The sequence below is a fragment of the Panthera pardus genome, unplaced genomic scaffold (genome assembly GCF_024362965.1).
Source record: "Panthera pardus isolate Hobbes unplaced genomic scaffold, ASM2436296v1 HiC_scaffold_16, whole genome shotgun sequence".
Taxonomy (NCBI): Eukaryota; Metazoa; Chordata; class Mammalia; order Carnivora; family Felidae; genus Panthera; species Panthera pardus.
The window spans coordinates 51,707,393-51,730,193 of NW_026526721.1; the positions used below are offsets into that span (position 1 = coordinate 51,707,393).

Consider the following 22,801-nt stretch of genomic DNA (forward strand, 5'->3'; position numbering starts at 1 on the left):
ATCAGTTATTCCTCAATGTTAAACTAAGAAATATAAGTTCTCTTATCACTGACAGTCATAAAACGAGTACTTTCAAAACTCAGTCACTTTTACTAGGCAAAGATTTACTGAGTCTCTGATACATATCCCACATAATGCAAAGAACTATGAATGTTAAGAGAAATATGACACAGGTTCTTTCATCAAGGAGCAGATATTTAATCACCTATTTGCAATAAAGTGTATAATTGAAGTAATTAAAGTATGTATCATATAAAGAAATGGGACAAAGGAAAAATGATTACTCTATTTTGGTGAATCCAAGGAATCCTCAAATAGAAGATATCTTAGCTGTAATTATAAAAATTAGTAAAGAGCTAATGAGGTATAAAAGGAAAAGGTGGGAAGAGTTATTCAGGCAACTCTAATATCATGTACTAAGGCACGGAGGCAACAAGGACATTCTGTTGGAGGAAATTCAAGTAATTCAAGATGGTTGTCATGGACGGAAAGAGTAGCAAGATAGAGAATGGGGTAGGATGGACTATGGAGATTGTCTCCCAAACTAAGAAATACACATATTCTCTGCAACATCATAAAACTTGCTTTTAAATCTTATTTCTCCTTCTTTTGAAGGAAGGGAGTATTGATATGGGGAGTTTTCCCTTCTATATCCCTCTGGCTACCAATCTGACCCTTACTATGAAAAACTCCTGAAGCCCCAAATGCACCATTTGCAATAAATTATAATCCAAGGCTCATAACTGTAATTGCTTTAGGGTGATTTTGTTCACCTTGGTTTGCTGTTCTCCTTGGCTTCCACATGATGTTTTCCTAAAGTCTCCATCCAACAGAGTTTGCTTATTAAAATGTTCTATGTTTCAGAAGGAGCATCCTGGAAATGGCAGGGAGAGAATTTTAGAAGAAAGCAAGATTGGGAATAGGATAATAAGGTAAGATACTTGGGCACAGGTGTAAACCAGGACAAATGACCAGGACACAGCGACCAAGTCCCCCTGATGCAAGCCTCCGTTTTATTGATATGTGTACCCTCTGTCATGTTAACATGTAGCCAGGTCTTACCTCTAAGTATATCCCAAGTGACTATCCCAGAATAAAATCTAAGTGTCCCACAGTCATGTCTTTAGGAACCAGCTAGTTATCCTGGTAAATTAATTTATGGTAGACTTTAATTATTCCATGTTCAACATCTCCCATATGTATCTATAGTTGAACCAGGGTCTTAATGGATATGTAATGTCTTAACACTGAGGGATGAACCACTAATGATGAAATTGCAGGTTGCTGTGAAGTCTTCCTATGCCTAAGGTCAATCACATTTCCAACTACACACATCTCTTTCCCATCTCTTATTGATAAAAAAAATCAAATATCACTATGTTACAAGCTGTGCATGAAAGGAGATTATTTAAAATTGGAAGAAAAGAAAGAATTCTGAAACATCTAAACTTGCATTTTAAAACTTTACAAAGAGTATTAGGGTCCTTACATTCCAACTTTTGAAATATACAGATAAATCAACCAATACCATAAAAATAAAGTAATGAGCCCCATGATTAAGTCACTTGTCCACATTGGCGAAAAATCCAAGGTTACAATTCAGGTCACATGTATTCAATATTTCAATTCAGTCTTTTTTTCCAACACTTAATGCATAAAAAATCCACCACAATTCTACTACATTCTAAAAGAATGAGGCATATAATGGTGACTTGGTTGGAATTATAATAGCCAATGTTAGTAAATTCTTTTCAAGCCATTTTAATCGAGTTTTTAAGAAATTCTGCACTTACCCATTCAGCCAAAATTTTATAGAACCAGAATGTGTGGTTCATCTTTTGTAGATTCCTTTCTAAATTATGTTTCTTGTCAAAATTATTCCCTTGGAGCAGCCTGAGCAGATTTCTCCATTGCTCATCTCTGACCACAGGGATACTTGTTCCTCCAGGTGTGGGAACTTGCTCTTCATTTGGGAAGCCAGTTTGAGGGCTTGGCTTCAAGTCCTTCTTGGTCATACTGGAGGTTAAATAGATTCAATTCAATAATACTCAGTTTTTTAGGCTTCTTTCTTTTTATCCCTAACAGTTATGTTTACTTAGAAACATGGAGACCAAACATTGAAAATTTCTTGAGTTACAGATCCTCAAAAGATAAGTGGAGGAGGCAGACAGAGGCAGGCATGAAAAGAACTCTATCCTCTGACCTCCCACAAAAAAATAGTCGATACACATATATAGTCATGATTGTAAACTAAAGTGCTGGCATTATAAACCAACTGTAACAAATATATAAACTATTAGATTTGTGATGAAAATAGTCAGAGGAGAGCAAAGAATAGTTAGCAAGGAAAAAAAAAAAGATACACTAGCAAGAGATGCCAGGGTTACACCAAAGAGCTGCAAATCCTTCTATTAAATGATTTAAGATAAATAATATTTGGAACTTAAGTACATTAAAAAGTTTATAATAGAGTTTACAATGGCATTATCTGATTGACCAACACATTTTAAAATTGTTATTCCTGAGTTACATATAAAATGCATCAATGCATTTAAATGAGAGAGATTCATTGTTAAGCTACTAGAATTTAAATAAAAACTTGAAACAAAAAGAGAGAGAGAGAGAGGCTCCTGGGTGGCTCAGTCAGTTAAGCATCCGACTCTTGGTTTCAGCTCAGGTCAGGATCTCACGGTTCATGAGATCGAGCCCCACATCAGGCTTCTCACTGAGCATGGAGCCTGTTTGAGATTCTCTCTCCCTCTCTCTGTCTCTCTCTGTTTCTCCCCCTCTGCCCCTCTACCCCATTCATGAATGCTTTCTCACTATCATGCTCTTTCATGAAATAAATAAATAAAAACTAAAAAAAAAAAAAAAAAGAAAGAATCCATATTCTGTGCTATAAGGTAGCATTTTAACAAAGTAACAAATTTAATTCCATCATATATGATTTACTTTGGCAATTCTGTATGATGAAGACAGATAATGTTTATGAGTGAATATCAAATTAACCATGGCTTTTAAGAAGGAAAAAGCCATAGGCTTATTATTGGTGAAAAATTCTAAGTAGAGTAATAATCTATATAATAAATGAAATAAAAGTAAGCTTTCAACAAAATAAAAATGATAATTATCCTTACAATAAATAAATAAGGTTCAAAAAGAGACTCACTGAAAGAGAACCACAAGCTACTATCTTTTTTTATGGATATAAGTGATATATCTATGTCAAGTAAATTACCAAACATTTCAGACCAAGCAGAAAATCTCAAGAACTCTATTATAAATTAGAGGTTATGTGAGATAAGCACTAGATAGCACCATTGATATTTTTCTATATGATATCAATATAATTTTATAACACATAGTCTGTTACAATAATTAAATCAATGAAAATATGAATAGCAATTACATTGCTAGTATTGGACATATTTACTGGTTAAAGTATATTTGATCATTTATAACTGTTATTAAAGCATAAAATGAGAAGAATTTGAGTTTTCTTCACAGAGTGTTGCTTGACATCTATTAAATGTTTAGATAAAAATGTATGCTCATGTATATGAGTTATTACTACATCAGAAAATCTAATGATGAGATTCAGCTTGCTGAAAGAAGAGGAAGTGGGTGTCTGGGTGGCTCAGTCGGTTGAGCGTCCAATGTTTGATTTTGGCTCAAGTCGTGATATCAGGGTCATGAGATTGACCCCTGCATTGGGCTCTGTGCTGAGCATGGAGCCTGCTTGAGCTTCTCTCTGTCTCTCCTTCAGTCCCTCTCCCCGGCTTGCACTCTCTCTCTCTGTTTAAAAAAAAAAAAGGAAAAAGAAAGAAGAGAAAGGGAGAGGAAGAGGAGAGAGTTACATAAATGGCAAAGGATCTAAACTGATACAGTAACTTTTAATTCAGAAAAAGAGTTGACCACAGTATTTAATGTATATCTGTCAATCAGCATTGTCAAAAATACATGTGGTTTCATGTGATCTAGGAATGGGAATATTCCCATGGTCTTCATTACACTCTAAGCCACTTTAATTCTGATTCTAATATATTGATTAATTTAATTAACATTATATGAAAGTTTTATTCAATTCTGATGAACAAGTGTAGTAAAAAATTTAAGATGGTTATCCACTCTGAGTTAAGTAAAAGGTTCAAGCTATAATTTTTCTTTAATGTAGTCAAGTTTAAAGTGCAATACAAGGGGCGCCTGGGTGGCTCAGTTGGTTGAGCTTCCGACTTCTGCTCGGGTCATGAACTCACAGTCTGTGAGTTCGAGCCCTGCCTCGGGCTCTGTGCTGACAGCTCAGAGCCTGGAGCCTGCTTCAGATTCTGTGTCTCCCTCTCTCTCTGACCCTCCACCATTCATGCTCTGTCTCTCTCTGTCTCAAAAATAAATAAACATTAAAAAAAATTTTTTTAAATAAAATAAAATAAAATGCAATACAAGTAGAGACTATCTGCAATTATTTTTTTACAATTTTTAAAGAAAGAATTTATGTAAATCTTTTCATGATTCACAGTCATGCTGACTTCAAAATGATCAAATAGCATGTTATTGTTATCAGCTAGCAAGTAACAAAAACATGTGAAAAATAGGTGGAAATTTTTTATGTTAATTATTTTGCCTATATTTCATCACAGGGCAGGAATGCAAAAAGAGGTAACACAAATAAATTTCACCATTAAAAAATGATTTAGGCAACAGTTAAACAAAATAGAACGGTGACAATCATATGCTCTGTTCTTTTAATGTCTTGCTACAAAGACAATATCACTTTTCTTAAACACATTGATTTCCTCAAGTATTGTATTTCCCTACAACACTAAAAGAATCAGATGTTAATGGGAAGATGGCTTGTAGATTTGCATGTGTGTGTGTGTGTGTGTGTGTGTGTGTGTGTGTGGAGAGAGAGACAGAGAGAGGGAGAGAGAAACACAAATGGTGAAAGCTAATTATACACAAGCTACTGTGCAATTATTAAAAAAAATATACAGACCAAACAGAAACTGGAGACATAGACAAACAGAAATATATCTCTAAACAGAAATTATAGAAAACTCAGGTTAAAACGTATTCAAAAAAGACATGGTAAGATGTATGCAAATGCCTATTTGTGGAGACAGTAGATGAAAAAGATGAAAAGCCATCCCAAAGTACCTTTTAGCATTGGAAAATTTCTAAGAGGTTTTCAGAAATAGACTTCATCAAAGATAAAGATGCGGGAATCCCCAATTTTGGTGAAATGGCAAAGGCTGATAAACTTTGATGTGATAGAATATGAAAAATTATGGACCAACTAAAAGAGAGCTAAAGAAAAGGGACCTCATCCCCTAAAATTACCTCAGCTCCTTCCTACTCAGTTCCGAATCTGCCTCACATACCTACTAGAGGAAGAGAAATGCACTCTAATGTAGAATAATTTAAATACTACTTAGAAACAGTCTGTCAATAGTAAGGCAGGCAATTAAGAATTGTATGGGGGGTGCCTGGGTGGCTCAGTTGGTTAAGCATCCAACTTTGGCTCAGGTCATGATCTTACAGTTCATGAGTTTGATCCCCGAGTCAGGCTCTGTGATGACACCTTGGAGCCTGCAGCCTGTTTCGGATTCTGGGTCTCCCTCTCCCTCTCCCTCTGCCCGTCCCCCACTTGTGCTCTGTCACTCTCAAAAATAAATAAACATTTTTTAAAAAATGTACAGAAGGGGGAGCTCCTGCATGGCTCAGTCGGTTAAGCATCCTACTTTGGCTCAGGTCATGATCTTATGATTTGTGAGTTCTAGCCCCCGCATCGGGCTTTGTGCTGACAGCTCGGAACCTGGAGCCTGCTTTGGATTCTGTGTCTCCCTCTCTCTCTTCCTCTCCCCTGCTCACACTCTGTTTCTCTCTCTCTCTCTCTAAAATAAAATAAATAAACATTTTAAAAAGGTATATAAAAAAGAATTGTGTGAAAGTTGTTGCAACTGAAGTCTAGAGAAAGCTTCAAATATACCAAGAGAACAACCAAAAGCAACTCATGAAGTAGAGGAAGAAGATAAAGAAAATGAAGAAGAGGGAAAGGATAATAATAAATAAAATTATATAAAACAAAATAGACACCAATCTTTATGTGAATATCTTGGAATAAGATAAACACCACAATGAAGTGCTTTACTTTTGAGATATTATGTACCAGCCTCATTAAATGTACTTTCAAAATGGGATAATGGTTGCATATAGTTGCTATAGACGCTAGAGATTCTTTAGATTGTGTGACCAGAGTACATAAAACAGCCATGCTTTATGAACATTTTGTATGTCATTCTACATTTAAAAAATCAAAAGAGGTTCTCTCTTCCTCATTTGGTGCACTTTACTCTTGGTTAACGTGACACATAAAATGTTTTGTGATTTTTAAAAAATGTCTCAGATGTCCTAGACAGTAAATTCTCTCATGTATTTTTAAAAGCTATGAAATTATTGAAAACATATTTAGAATTTTGATAAATTAAAAGAGAAAATTACCTTGATGTTTTTATAGTTTTGTAGGGTAACATTGCCCTTTGCACAAATTATGTGTAATTATGCCACAATGCTCATTCATTAAATTTAGAGTCATTCTGTATACAGAGAATTAGAATTATATTTTCATTCTTAGTTTTGGAATGGGGCTCATTTGACATGATATTTTATTTTAGTTAGTTAAGTGCAGAGTTTTATAACTAAAATGATAGACCTACTTTAGCAAATGGAGAACCAATTCAGCTATTAAAATTTCTATGAAAAACCTGTATTCAAAATAATATGTACAATGTCAATTTTGTGCATGAGGAATGCTGACATGTAATTGAAGCAAAAAAAAATGGAGCTTCATTAAAAATATCAGGTGTTTTTATGTCAGTATAAGAGCCTGAGAAACAAGGTAAAAAAGGAAAGTTAATCAATTGTTTAAGTCCTTAAGATATAGGGGTGCCTGAGGGGCTCAGCTGGTTAAGCATCCAACTTGATTTCAGCTCAGATCATGATCTCATGCTTTCTGAGATCAATCCTTGTGTTGGGCTCTGGGCTCACACACAGAGCCTGCTTGAGATTTTCTCTCTCCCTCCCTCTCTGCCCCTCTCTCTGTCTCTCTCTCTCCCTCTCTCAAAATAAATAAACATTAAAATAATCCTTAAGACATAAAAAGATAAATGTCCATGAAGATTGTTGGGTTAGTGTAGTGGAATTTTGGGTAATTTTATAATTTTCTTTTTTCTAAACTTTTCTTTATTATAATGGTGTTTTTGCAAAAGTAAGAGAAAAATAATTTTAAAACTGTATATCTTAATTCTTTACAAGTAGCTCCAAGCTTAAGGCATCAATGTTCATTTAGACCAGAGCAATAGCAGCCCAAACACTTAAGGAAATTCAAACAGCAGGTAAGTAGATGACTGAGATTCCCTTTGTGATTGATTTTATTCAGCAAATATGATTTTTGTCTAATATTCAAGAAACAAAGTGATTTTCTTTCCTTGTTGTAGTGTATATGTATCCTGCTCTCTTTCCTCTGAAGTATTGTCGTAAAACATGTGCTTTTCCACACCAAAGCTTAAACTCGTTTTCCTTTCTAATTCTGAAAGACGACAATAAAGGAGGTCACTCCTAACTGCCACCCACATTGTAGTGTTGAAAGTATTTCCCTATGTACCAAATAACCCCAGCAGGAGAGAAACAAGATCCTGCACTCCGTGTGTATCCTTGGACATTTCTGACGAGTAGAAAGAAATTTAAATACCAGCAGAGTGTTTCCACAAACTGACTACATACAAACATTTCTGCTCAAGAACAAAGCTACACCCCTCCTGAAGTGTCTGCTTTGCCAGTTACTTTGTTCAATGCAATTTGTTCTTGAGAAAATATTGTCCCTGTAATTCTACCCAGTCAGTGGATCCTTAAGCACTCTGTCTTCTAGGTGCAGGTTGTTAAAGTTAAACCATCTGCCTTTGCAGAATATGTTTTGTAATTATTTCATGGGTCAGAAAAAAATAACTTTTTCTTATTTGTAGCATTTTTGGTTGTTCACTGTCTCTCAGAAGTGGGTATGTTCGTTGCCCATTGGCCCATCAGGCATCAATTTGATCTTTACTCTCAGTTATTACTTCTTAGTTATAGAGTGCAAACATCTATTTCACATGTACTTTCTAAGTAAGTTATAATAATACCCACAGGGGAGCCGCATAGTTTCAATTATTAATAATAATGTCCTGAGTGAGAAGGAATTTACTTTTTGAAGTTAGATTATTTATGTTCTCAGTTGCTACCCACACATTTTTGGGGGTTGGGTTTGGGGGCATGCTTTATTATTATTTTTTCTTGAGTTTAAGTGGCCTAAAATGTACAGCTCAACAGTGTCAGAAGTCATATTTAATAGTCATAATTCAAAGATGAAAAACATTTATCTCCTCACAAAACAAAGCAATCTACTCACCAAAGCATATTTTATCTGATATAAATGTGTTTATAATACAGTAATACTTATCAAAACCCACATCGACTTCATTGTTGGTTACTATTCTATTCAGCTCTCTCTACCCCCTCTTTTATGATTAGCACTTTTTAAAGAAGTGCATCGTTTTATAACCGATGTTCTCTGTTTGCTGTGTATTTTTTAACTGACAAAGCAAACAAAGTTTCTGGAACAGCTCCTCTCACCACTATCGACCTCAGGCCAAGCCCAGGGAATGTTCTCAGGGAGGAGGCAGCCACTCCTTCCCCTGGGAAACATCAAGCTAAAGATATGAATAAACTAAGGGAACTTTAGTCCACTAAGACAACAAATATCAGTGAATCATTTATTTGGTGACTGGCTCTATTTCACCTCTCACTCTGTCATTCCTGTAAAAGAATGTAAAAGAAGAAAGTCATTGTGGTTTCACAGATTCAAATCTATAGTAACAAAGTGAGGTATTATGACCAGGTATAGCTGGTCCAAAACAGAAGATTCAAATGAGCTGTCAGGTAGTGCAAGAATGTGGTAACTCCCTGAGTAAGATGCATAGATTAAGACAGCTTTTGGACTCTAAACATAAAGTACTTCCTTTACCAAGATGTTGGTATCTGAAAGAGTGGCCCATGTGACATCTGTCTAAAAAGAAAGTGTTTCTTCATATATATAAAAAGTGTTCTTTCCACATAAAATTAAACTTGGACACAGCTGAACACAGGCAAAGAGAGGTCAGGAATTACATATGATGAGAAAAGGTAAAGCAAAACAAAATAGAACATAACAAAATAAATGTGCAAATGAAAATAATAAAAGGAATGACATAAACACATGATTTCCAACATGAACATGTTCCATTATGTCAAGTGAATTACTTACAGTATATAACAGAATTCCAATTATTTTGTGAAGCATTCCATAATTTAAAAACAAGTATTTGCCTTTTCACCATGCCCACAAGATAAAGTAAAAATATGCCCCTTCGTAGAATATATAAGAGCTTTCATTATCTCCTCTCATTCTGGTTTTTCTAATCCCTCCATACTGTGTTAGGTTACAGTCATATCAAATGATTAATCTCCAAAAAAATCATTAATTTCACAAAAGTGCTCCTTCTGTCTAGAATGCCTTTGCAACTCACCCCTTGCACTCCTTTAATATTCCTCAGCCTGAAATACTTCTACCTAATATGAAGACTATTTAAATTTCCCTTCCAGTGCAAGTTCCTTCTTAGACATTCCTATAACATATCCTACCTGTCTTTATTACAGTCTTTTCCACATTGTCAAGTAACTATTGACATGTCTGTGACATTGCCTAATCTGTGTAAGGTAGGGGATCATATTTTGTTCATTTTAGTATTTGTAATACTATACACCAGTGAAAACCAATTTTTTTTGTTGACATGTCTAGGAGATAAAAAATTATTGAAGGATATCTGTTTGGGTACTTTTCTCACAGTCAGTTTGTCAGTAAGAGCTATTCTAAGTATTCAAAAGCTCATTGGTAAAGGGAAACCATCTTAAAACTTTCTTCTAGTTAAAACTTACAATTTCGTGCCAAATATTTCTTGACATCAACTCGTTTCTGATGTAACTGTCAAGTCCCAATTATTAAAATTTATATATTTTTCCATTAGTTGTCAAAGAAAATATACATTCTTGGGAAACATTACTGTGTATGTCACTTAGAAATTTTTAAATTAGGTACTATGGAGATACAAGAGTGCTTTGTAAGTCATTAATAAATCACTTATAAAATGATAATACTTAGAAATATTGGTGTTGCAATTGATTCAACAATGCGTATTTCTGTAATATTTTGTCAGATATAACAAATAGTTATCTTGTCTTTATCAGTTGAAAATATACAGATTTGAAAATTTAGATCCACACAAAAACCTACATACAAATGTTTATAACAGCTTTATTCATGATTTCCAAAAATTGGAAGAATGAAGATGTCCTTCAATAAGCAAATGGATGAACAAACCATGGCACATTTATACAGCAGGATACTGTTTAGTGATAAAAATCAGTGAGCCATCAAGTCACACCTTGATGGGTAATTTTTTTTTTTAATTTTTTAAACATTTATTTATTATTGAGAGATAGAGAGAGACAGAGCGTGAGCAGGGAGGGGCAGAGGGAGAGGAAGACAGAATCTGAAGCAGGTTCCAGGCTCCGAGCTGTCAGCACAGAGCCTGATGCGGGGCTCAAACTCACGAACTGTGAGATCATGACCTGAGCCGAAGTTGGATGCTTAACCGACTGAGCCACTTAAGGCGCCCCGATGGGTAAATTTTTAAAGCACGTGGCTAAGATAAAGAAGACAGTCTGTAAAGGCTACCTAATACGTGATTCCACTTGTATACTATTCTGGAAAAGGCAAAATTATAGAGACAGTAAACAGCAATTTTTTTTGATGAACTGGGGCAGGGCATTGAAAACAGGATTTCTTTATAGTGCCCTATAATTATTCCAAATGGTACTATAATGGAAGATACATGACTAGAATGATCCATAGTGACTTCTTTCCAAAGATAACAGTATGAAAATTATAGAAAATAACTATACCCAGGTGACCAAAGTTAAAATCAATAGAGATAAACCATATTGATAGCATGTCATCTTGATATGATGTGATGAGAATGGCATTTTACCTCTGTGATTTTCCTTCTCAAAACACATAACTCTATATAATCATGACAGAAAAAAAATTAGAACAAAAGCAAGACAAATCCCAGTTGAGGGAAATTTTGCAAAATAACTGACTAGTACTCCTCCAAAACAAAATAAAAAACAAGGAAAGTCTGAGAAAATTTCATAGCCAAAAGAAACCTAAGGAGACATGATGAATGAATGTGATATGGTATTCAGGATAGGCCCCTGAAACAGAAAAAAGACAATAGGTAAAAGCAAGGGAAATCTGAATAAAGTGTGGTCTTTAGCTCATAATAAGTTATCAATATTGCAAGACAATAACACAGCAGAGATGTTTTTCTTGTTAACCTTGCACTTTCTCATTCTCTCTCCCTCTCATGTATAAACACTCACGCATACATTCACATAATGCACAGAAACTGACAAGCTATGGCATTATGTTTACCTTTAGTAACTCCATTCTTATTTCATGTCAAAGAAGACATAACCAAGAAGAATTTGGGGTGTTTATCTAACATCTATGATAAAGATTACCTCTAAATCACAGCACTTCCAAATGTTTGAATCCTAAATTAGAAAGACTTAAAAAATCAAAATTTTTTCATTGTTTTATATATTTTATTTTTGATGAGTCTCTTCAATTGAGTAGGATTTTGTATGATTTTTTAAAAGGTGTATAGGAATCAGAAAGAAATTTTTTTAAATGTTTATATCCTTCACAGAAGTGAATTAGAATATTGACTATTCTGTCCTTCTAAATCTGTCCCTTTAGGAAACAGCTATTTACACACACCTATATTGTCTTAATGCATGGAGGAAAGGCTTCTAGAAAAAACATTAAGTCACAAAATTACTTTTTGTAACTTGAATCAAAAACTTTTGGGGCGCCTGGGTGGGTCAGTTGGTTAAGCGTCCTACTTCGGCTCAGGTCATGATCTCACAGTTCGTGGGTTCTAGCCCCGCGTTGGGCTCTGTGCTGACAGCTCAGAGCCTGGAGCCTGCTTCAGATTCTGTGTCTCCCTCTCTCTCTGCCCCTTCCTGGCTCTCACTCTGTCTCTCTTTCTCTCAAAAATAAAATAAACATTAAAAAAATTTTTTTTAAAAACTTTAGGCCAACAACCCAGCTAGTGGATAATGAGCATAGTTTTATCATCTAGATTCTACAAAAGCTGAATTCTTTGAGACTTGTCTGTTGTCTCATGTGTATATTTCAGAACCCATGCAATATATAGAGTAAGGCCATGCAACATATACAGGTAGAGGCCATGTGTTATATGAAAGCTCAGGGAACATAAATGTTCCAGAACTATGGGGTGTGGCCTTGAAGAGCTAGTAAAATCAGTATGCTACCACTGATGAGGAAACAAAACTGTGGCTGTATAAAGTTAAGCTTTGGCTCAATTTTTCTAAAAAATGGGCTAAAATATTATTGAATTGGAGGAACACTTAATCTGGTGCTGAGCCTCTGTTAGAAGAGACAAAAGTCATGATACTTTAATGTATCTAACCCTGTATTCAAATAAAATAGAAGAGATAAAGAATTCAGTGAATTGTGCAATTTTTGGAGTATCCTTCAAATCTGTAATTAGCTAAGCCTTAAAGATCAAATTACTTACACATATGTGTATGTGTGTAAGGAAGAGAAAGAGTAAGACACAGAGAGATAGAGACAGAAATAGAGCTGGAATATTAAAACACAGTCTCAATAGATCTCTCTACTTATCAAATTTATACTGAAGAAATCAGAAATTATTTTTCAAATAACATCTCTTAAGCATTTATTACCCCAGTTATTTTTGGTATTTTTGCGGTTAACAAAAGGAATTCAGAAGTCTTGGATATAATTGGCAAATGCAAAGATGTGCCAGGTAATAGACTATCTTTGATATTTGGCTCCATTTCAACTGACAACCTCTGAAAGCATTTTTGTAATCCGGTGTATGCAAGGATAATGCCATTGTCATAATTTAAAATTATGTGATGAAGAGTTTATTATCACATTTCTCATATGAAAAATACTCTTGGTCAAATTGGAAGGTATTTAAAAATTTTGCTTCAGTTTCTTGATATGCTGAGGGCCAAGATGACAGCTTTGATCTTTGGTAGTTGATTAGAGAAAGGGACTACAGTTCATCATTTTCTATCATTTAATCTATCAAAGTAAAGTTTTGATTTATTTGATATTTGCATGCTAACAAATAATTAAAATAAAAAGAAGACCACTTTGAAAAACACATAATGCAAATAAAAAATTTAAATGATTTACCAAATCATTGGCAATGTAATTATAATTGAATATGATTAAAAATTAAATTGAGTCATTTACATTATGGTAACACTGTCATAAATCTCTATGCATGTCAAATTTCTCTGTTTTTTACTGTTTTTATTTTTTAGACCTTATTAATTAATTAATTAATTAATTAAACATTTATGTAGTAATTCTGATGAGTCATATATGGCCCCTGGATCTCAGAACTATACATATCTCTGTGGAGTAGACTGTTAGCCATTTTTTATAGGGAGTAAAGTAGGTCCCAGAGATCAGGTAACTCATTGCAGCACACACAAGGAGAGGTGAAGCCAACACTGACAGCCAATAGTCTGGTCCAGAATCATGTTCTTAACTATTTTTTCAGCTTTCCTTGTCAATTATACTTCAATAAAGCATGTTCTTAACTATTATGTCAAACTGCTTCAATTTCACCTAGGCCCTTACTGATATTATACATAAAATACAATCATTTTATCGAAGCAGAGCATTATCTTTCCATGTTGAATAACAACCATAAGGGTAGACTGCTTAATAAAGTATTACTCAGCATAAATGCCTAATTTTGAAAATATAAAATGAAGAAATTATTTTAAAAAAACAGTTTTATTATACAGAACATGTTAATCTCAGTTTGAACTGAAAACACCAAATTGTTTATGTTGTCATTCTTTTTCTTATGATTTTGAGCTTAAAAATTGTCATTTAGTAAAAACTTACTGTTACTAATATTAAGTAATTGTATGTAGCTGACTGAGTACTTCCTGTAACCTGTGAAATTACAGCAACATTCTGAATTTTGCTTTGGGATTGATAGTCAGCAGTTTTACCAAAAGCTCAGTGAGCTATCACTATTATAAGAAAACCAGGGACCACCTAATTATCTCTAAATATTTAGAATAATTATTTTAGCAAGTAAATAAATATGTAAAGTCAAAATGACAAAGCCTCACTCCATCCTACTTGGTATGGAGAGATAAAGATAATTTTCTTTTCATAAACTATTTTGAATTTGTCCAAACAAAGCCAAAGGGGAAAGAAAATTTTCCTATGATTTATCTTTCTATTACCTTTCCTTTTAACTTATTCAAAAACTCATAATGGTAAAATTATTAATCAGCACTATTATATAAATATTCTAAACATATATGTTGCAATTGCAAACTAATAACATTATAATGACATTATTGAATGGCGATACTAAAAAGTAGCATTTCAACTTTTCATAAATTACCATTTCAAAAATGTATTTTCTCGAACCAAATTTCTGAAATTGTGATATATATTCCAGAGTGGAATAATATCATTATAGAAATAAAAATTATTGAATATTACAGATCATCACTAATGATGATTTCTAATAAAGAGAAATCATAAAGAGTCTGACAAGACTCTTTACAAAACATTTGATCATAACACTAGATGAAAAAATTAACTGGCCCTCTAGTGCTATCTTCTTTGTAGAATGTGGTTGTAAAAAAGAGGTTGTTTTGAAAGGTGGGGAAAAAAGGAAATAAGTCTAGGCATGTTATACTAGATGTTCAGATGAAAAAATCCAGAAAAGATTGGAGATAGATAATTGGGAGTCACAAGTATAATGGACATTGAATGAGTGAAGGTTCTTTTTCCTTCAGATTGTGCAGGAAAACTATAATCTAGTGCAAATTACATCAGGATTTTTATACTTTTTGTGATCCACACTGCTATGCCTGTTGTCATGTAGAGTCAATGTGACAATAGAGTTGTTTTTTAAAATCTTTCCCATCAGCATCAAACTTAACTCTTAAAAAAGAACCAGTTGAGGTTAGAGATGGGGAAAGGATGAATGGGTAGCACCAAGGATTTTTAGGGCAGTGAAAATACTCTGTAGGATACTGTAATGATGAATACTTGTCATTGTACATCTGTCCGAACCCATACAACATATAACACCAATAGTGAATTGTAATCAACTATGAACTTTGGTTGATTATGTTGTGTCAATGTACTTTATCAATTGTAGTAAACATATGATTCATGTGGGGGTGTTAATAATGGGGGAGACGCAGCAAGCAGGGCAGGACTATATGAGAAATTTCTGTACCTTGCTGCCCATTTCACTGCTTTAAAGTAAATAGTCTCAATATTATTAAAGGTAAAAAAAAAAAAAAAAAAAAAGAGCACATCTACTCAGAAGTCTTTCAATGGAAATAAACCTATGAAAGACAGTTTCCCTTGTCCAACTTGTGAGCAGTTTCTGTGTCCACTCCAATTTGGATGCCACTGTGTAAGAAAGATTCAGTTAATGCTGATCACCAAGGACAGCAGGTTCTACTGAAGAGGCGCCAATAAAGTAAGCATTTACCTTTTTCTTTTCATGATAACTTTGAAATTTAAAATTATTACTCTCGAGGTATTATAAGGAAACTAACATCTCAGATGTTTTCATACATCCTAGTTTAGAACATACTATGCTATATTCCACACTTCACAGCACTTATTTCACAATGTATCTAATTTTCTATAATTTGTGAAATTGAAGAATATTTTTTGGAGACCAGTAGAAATCAGGGAGTTTCATGTTCAATATGCCAAACAAATAAAGGGTGAATTTGTCTTCCTCTTTGTTTTGCTATTTGTACTGTAATGTACAATGATATTGGAGGCAAACAATAGGAATTTTCTTTCAAAAGCTCCTTTCTTTACTTCAGTTTTTCAACTCCTCCACAAATTCTTTATTTCCTTATTATAATACCAAAAATAGCAGCCAAGTTGTTCTTAAGCAAATGCTCAGTTTAAGGACTGCGTCCAATTATTTTCTTTTAAACTTGTGACCTGGTGAAGGAAATAGGGCCTCTTTCCAACAGGAGAGTTTACTTTTTTGTCATTCTTAGATGGGGGAGCACTGGGAACAGGAATAAAAACAGGCTTCATCTCATTTGTCTCTTTCCATGGGCACAAGGCCAGAGAGTCAGCATGCCTCCAAGTTAAAAAGAGCTGAGAGTGTTATAAAACATATTTCCACCTTTCTGGCCTTTTTGGGTTGAAAACAGGGTGGATTGTCTGCCTTGGCAGCTCCCAAAGTTAGTCACAAAAAAATACGGGAAGGCTCAGAAAATCCTTACTATCTAGAATGACATTCTTAGCTATGGGACTGAAACCTACCTTAAAGAAAGAGGCAAGATTTAATAACATAAAACTCCAAAACTTCATAGAAATATTGTTTTGGGGAAAGGTGAAGGGATAAAATAGGACTTCACAGATTTTCAGCATACTCCAAAGCATACCACAGGGGCTATGGCCACCTCTCCTCCACACCGATAGTGGATTCTAAAATGAACTATTTGACCAGCACTAATGGCAGATTCAATGAACTGTGTCACTCAATTAAAGATAATTCCATTTGCTTGGTTTTGTTTCACCAAAGTGAAATTGACCTTTGCATGTGTAAGTAAATTGCAAGGGCATCTAGTCCTTGGGAACTCATCAATACCTACAGGAGATACAGGTTCCTTATATATCAATTTAATAGAAAATAAGACCCATTTTTTTTGCCATATTCTGTACTTTACCAATTTCATAGTCATTTTAGTCTTTGTGGAATTAATTTCTTTATGCTATGATACAATAAAAAAGAGATACTAAATTATGACTGTTCAAATTAGAAAATCAGGAAATAGAGTTAAGATTTCCAAATCAGAATGACTTTCTTAGTAGCAATACTGGTGTATGCCAAAATGTAAAGGGATCATAAGACAGAGACATGAGCATGATAAAAATGAATTTTAAGGTATCTGGAAGTAAAGGAGAATAAAATATCTTCAAATGAGTCAGTGATTCAAAATGTAATGTATTGACCCTAAATACTCTCATCTCATCTCATATAAAAATGTTATATATTTAAAAGTTTTAATGCCTCCATCATTCCCTTTCATATATTCCAGTCCATTTTTTTTACCATAAATCACGTAATATTCTTCCAATAACTTATTCTATCATCCTTTCTCAGATGTCTTGTTCTTCTCTCTTATTTCATGGTTATATATCTGTCAAACCTCAGTCATTTTCTAACCTTGCCTTAAAATTGCCTCTGGCTAAAATTAGCTGAGCCTCGTCTTACCTCAGATCAGGTAAAATAAACCTTGTGGGGGTGAGGTTCACCAATACCACTGAGCATGAACAGAAACATAATTTGGGCTAAATAGCAGGAAATACTCAAGGTTATCTATCATATAATTGAAGATCAAAATATTTCTTGGTTTTAGCATGATTTTAGAATTATAATTTCATTCTTCATTTTATAATTGTTAATGTTCAAAGCATAAAACAGTGGTATAAGAATGAGCTTTTAAAACTTTGCTCCTAAAGCACCTCTGATGAACCTTCCCAGATGGCCAGGAATTGAAGGATTTTTCAGCACTGATTTTTAGCTTTGAACCCTAGAAAGTTCCAGGAGAGAGTTTGTCACTCTAGTTTGTATGTGTGTGTATGTATGTGTGTATGTTCAGTGGAGGAGGATGGTTTGGATATTTTGGGTGGGTTTTAGAGGACTATAGTTTGAAGTGATACATGAAAAATGAGAAAGTTTTTAACAGTTAAAAATATTTAAGACCCAGTGTTAGATTTAAAAGTCATGCAACCTTGCGTTCTGTACTATATCTGTGACTAGTTGAATATAAAGCCATGGTTTAGCTGTGCTGATGAAAACTCTCTTTTTCCATCCCCAGACTTCAAGTTAAAAGAGGTATTTCACGTTTAGCATGTGGCTTTCAACGCCCTCTCAGCACACTGCCACATACCTTGGCAAATTCAAGGAACTACCACTTATATATCCCAACTCTAATAAAATACAGACTTCTAAACTGTTGATACACACACACACACACACACACACACACACACACACACACATTGGTTTATTTCATTGTGAAATATAACACATATGAAATGTGCACAAAATATAAATACACAGGTCAAAGGAGTATCTTAACTGTGCCCCTGTCACCCTGGCCATGAACTAGAACATCATCGGTGCCTGGCAAGCTTACCTCATACTTCCTCCCAAATAATAACCCTTTCCTCCAAAGTAGACCACTGTCCTGATTTCAGTAATAATCACTTGTGTGCTTTATTCTTGTCTTTAATCTTTCAAGTGTATGTACTATACCTCTCTAAACACTACTGTTCTACATTTCTAGTCTTTTCAGCTTTTACAAAGAATATCAAACACTATGTATATTTGTGTATCTGGCATCTTTTGCTCAATTTTATGTCTGTGATGTTTATCATGATGCTATGTGTTGTAGATCATTTATTGCCACACAGAATTCCATTATGTAAACATAACATAATTTATGTAACCATTTCAGTGATAATGAACAGTTGGATTGTTCCCAGTTTGCAGCTAACAGAAAAACAAAATTCTGCACTGAAAATTATTGTACATGACTTTTGCTGCCCAAGTGGACATTCTTCTGTGGTGCTATACTTAGTAATAAAATTATTAGGTTATAGAAATGAGTAACCTTTTTGATTATATCAAACTATTTTCTAAAATGGCTCTGAACATTTATATTCCTACCACCAATGTATGAGTCATCATAGTTGTACATTGTTTCTCACTCTTGGTATGGTCAGTCTTTGTTTTCTAAGTTTATTTATTTATTTTGAGAGAGAGAGAGAGAGCATGCATGTGGGTGGGGGAGGGGCAGAGAGAGAGAATTCCAAGCAGGTTCTGTGCTGTCAGCACAGAATCCAATGTGGGGCCCAAACTCACAAACTTTGAGATCATGACCTGAGCCAAAATCAAGAGTCAGACACTTACCCTACTGAGGCACCAGGCACCCCTCAGTCTTCTTAATAGTGGCCATTTCTTGATTAGTTATTGTGTTAAATATGTTTTCAAATATTTCATTTGAACAGTATCTTTTGTGGAGTGCCTTCAAGTTTTCTTCATACTTCTTTATTAGGTTGTCTGTATTTTTAAAACTTTGTCATTTTTTAATATATTCTTTATATGTATCTTCTGTTAGTTATATATGTTTCAAATATCACCTCCCACACTGCAGGGTTCTGAAAAGAGAAGTTTGAATAAATTTTGCCTATCATTTCCTCTATGCTTAGTTCTTTTTTGTCACCTGTTGAGAAAATAGTACCTTACCTTAAAGACATGAGCATGTTTTCTAGTAGTACCTTATAAAAGTTATTTGAAACTTCAACTCCTGAAATTGATTTTTTCATATGCAATGATGTAAAGGTTACATTTCACTTTTTAAATCATGAATTTTACAGTTTTTCCATATATCATTTCTTGAGAACACCACCCTTTCCCCTCTTTATCTTAAACTAAGTGTCTAAATATTTATGGGTCTGTGTGTGCAATCAGTACTATCTTATGTTCCTCTATTAGTACTGTCTGGAAGCAGTGCCACACTGTCTATGTTATTATAACTTTAAAACAAGTCTTAAAATCTAATAGAGCAAGTTTTCCTACCTGCTTATTTTCCATTAATAATATCTTTCTTATTTTTATATGAATTTTAACATTAGCTTATATAGTTCTAAAGATATGCACACAAACTCACATGCACATTCACACACACAAAGCAATTAAGATTACTTTAAAACTATAACTCAAGTTTGGAATAATTGACTTCCTTACAGGACTGTCTACTCAAATCTATAAATATGACAGATATCTTCAACTGGCTAGGTTTTTATGTAATTATCTCTATAGTCTTATAGTAACTTTGTAAAATAATTTTTCTGTATGAAGATATTGGATATCTCTGGTTAGGATAATTTATAGGTGTCATTTTTTATGCTGTTTGGTGACATATTTACATTTCATTTTCTGCTTGCTGCAGCTTATAAAAATACAGGTGATTTTTGTATGTTGACTTAGCATACATCAGCCTGAAAACATTGTTATTAGTTCTAGTAAGTTATCCATATAAACCTTTGGATTTCCTATATACACAATTAAATTGTCTAAATATTCACCTAAATTCACCTTTCTAATAGTTATAATTTTAATCTCACTGATATACCCTGATATATACTTGCTGAAATACTTGGGTGTATTTTTACATTTTACAATTTCCTTTTAATTTGTCCTATCTCATTTTTTTATCCTTTTTTCTGTTTTTGCAGTCACCTTTGCTTTTTATTTTCTGTTAAAGAAATCTTTGCCTAACTCAATATTACAAATATTTTACCTGTGTTTTCTTCTAGAAGTTTATTTTAACCTTTACCTTTAGGACTATGATCCATTTTGAGTTAATATTTGCATATCATGTGAATTAAGGATTGAGGCTCATTATTTTGTGTCCAGAAAAATTTTTAGCACCATCTGTTGAAAAGACCATACTATCTCCATTAATTTAATATGGCACTTTTGTCTAAAATCATTGACCATATACGTCATGCCTATTAATGGACTACCTATTCCGTTTAATTCATCTGTGTTTATGTCTTGTCTTGATTAGTGTGGATTTATAGAAAGTCTTTAAATCAGGTAGTAAAAGTTCTCCAAATATATTAATTATATTAATCATTTTGAAAATGTTTTATTTTATCCAAGTGATTTTGCCATTTCATATATATTTTGATCAGTTTTTCAATTTCTTTAGAAAAAACTTATTAAGTTTTTTTGTTTGTTTATTAATTTTTGAGAGAGAGAGAGACAGAGTAGGAGCAGGGGAGGGCAGAGAGAGAGGGAGACACAAATCCAAAGCAGGCTTCTGGCTCTGAGCTGTCCACACAGAGCCCGATGCAGTGCTCAAATACACAAACCATGAGATCATGACCTGAGCCAAAGCCAGATGCTTAACCGACTGAGCCTCCCAGGTGCCTCAAAACTTATTAAGATTTTGACTGAGGTTGCATGAATATATATAAATCAATTTGGGGAGAAATGCCATTTTAATAATATCAGGTCTTTCAATCCATGATTATGCACATCTCTCTACATATATAGGTATACTTAACTTTCCATTTCCAATGTTTTATAGTTTTCATAGTACAGGTTTTTATTCCTAAGTAATATTTTGATGCTGTCATGAATAAAAAAACTTACGTTATTTTCTCAGTTTTCATTGCTAGAACATAAAAATACAATTGACTTTTATATATTGACCTTGTATCTTGGAACCTTGCTAAAGTCACTTAATAGTTGTAATAGCTGTATTCTGATTTCCCTTAGAGTCTTCCACAATTAGATTATGTCTTATGCCTTTATTTCTTTTCCTTGCCCTATAACACTGGATATGACCTCCAGGACAATATTAAAATGGTAAGAGCAGACATTCTTACTTTGTTCCTGACCTTAGTTTGAAAGCATTGAGTCTTTCACAACAGAATATGAGGCTAACTGTAAATATTTCATAGAGGCTATTTAATCAGGTAAAGAATTCTGCTTTTATTTCAGGTGTGCTCAGAGTTTATATAATAAAAAGTTTTGAAATTTGTCATTTTTTTGCATTCATGGAACTAAACATATAATTTTTCTCTTTCATTCTATTAATATAGTAAATTACATTAATTGATTTTTACATGTTTAGCCAAACAGCATATTTAAGAATAAATTCTAATTGGTCATGATGAATTTTTCTTTAAAACTCTTGTTGCATTTCATTTGTACATATTTTTAAGGGTTTCTGCTTCTATGCTTTATGGGATATTGGCTTGTAGTTCTCTTTTATTGTGTTGTCTTTGTTTAATTTTTTAACTAGTATAATCCAGACATCATAAAATTATTTGAGAAATAGTCTCTCCTACTCTATTTTCCTAAAGTGTTTGTCTAAAATTGGTATTATTTCTCCTTTACATTTTGGCTAGAATTCACCAGTGAAGCCACCTTGGTGTGGAGTTGTCTTTTGGGGAAAGATTTTTAGTTACAAACTTCATTTATTTAATTTACTTAAGACTGTTCAAGTTTTCTATTTGTTGTTGTGCCAGTTTACCTAATTTGTATCTTTCCAGAAATTTATGTTTCATACAGTTTTTCAAATTTATTTGGCATAAAATTGTCCCCTCTTTCTTTTCTGATGTTAGTCATTTATGTCTTCTTTCTCTCTTTTTCAATCAATTTGGCTAAAGGTTAATTAATTACATTGATTTTTTTTTTAAGAACTAGAATTTGGTTTCATTGATTTTTCCCTATTGTTTTCTATGTTATATTTTGTTAATTTCTGATTTTTTTCTTCATTATTTACTTTTATATATGTGTTTTGGGTTTTATTTGCTAATTTGTTCTCAGTTTCTTAAGGTGGAGGATTAAAAGATTGATTCGAGATTGCACCTCTTTCTAACAATGGTACTTAAAAACATTAACTTCTTTGAAAGCACTGATTTATCTATATCCCACAAATTTTTAAAAAAAATTTTTGACATTTATTCATTTTTGAGAGAGAGAGAGACAGAGAGACAGAG

General features: G+C 33.5%; 1 long non-coding RNA gene across 1 annotated transcript in view; it reads right to left on the reverse strand.

Annotated features, from left to right (window-relative positions):
- Positions 1-772: 772 nt before the first annotated feature.
- LOC109266338 (uncharacterized) overlaps positions 773-22,801 on the reverse strand; it is a 129,712-nt gene continuing 107,683 nt past the window's right edge. Inside the window, exons 3-5 of the long non-coding RNA XR_002079669.2 lie at positions 19,194-19,441; positions 1,794-2,016; positions 773-874 (exon numbers count right to left, since the gene is read on the reverse strand). This is a non-coding gene — a long non-coding RNA (uncharacterized LOC109266338). The remainder of the gene's footprint in view (positions 875-1,793; positions 2,017-19,193; positions 19,442-22,801) is intronic.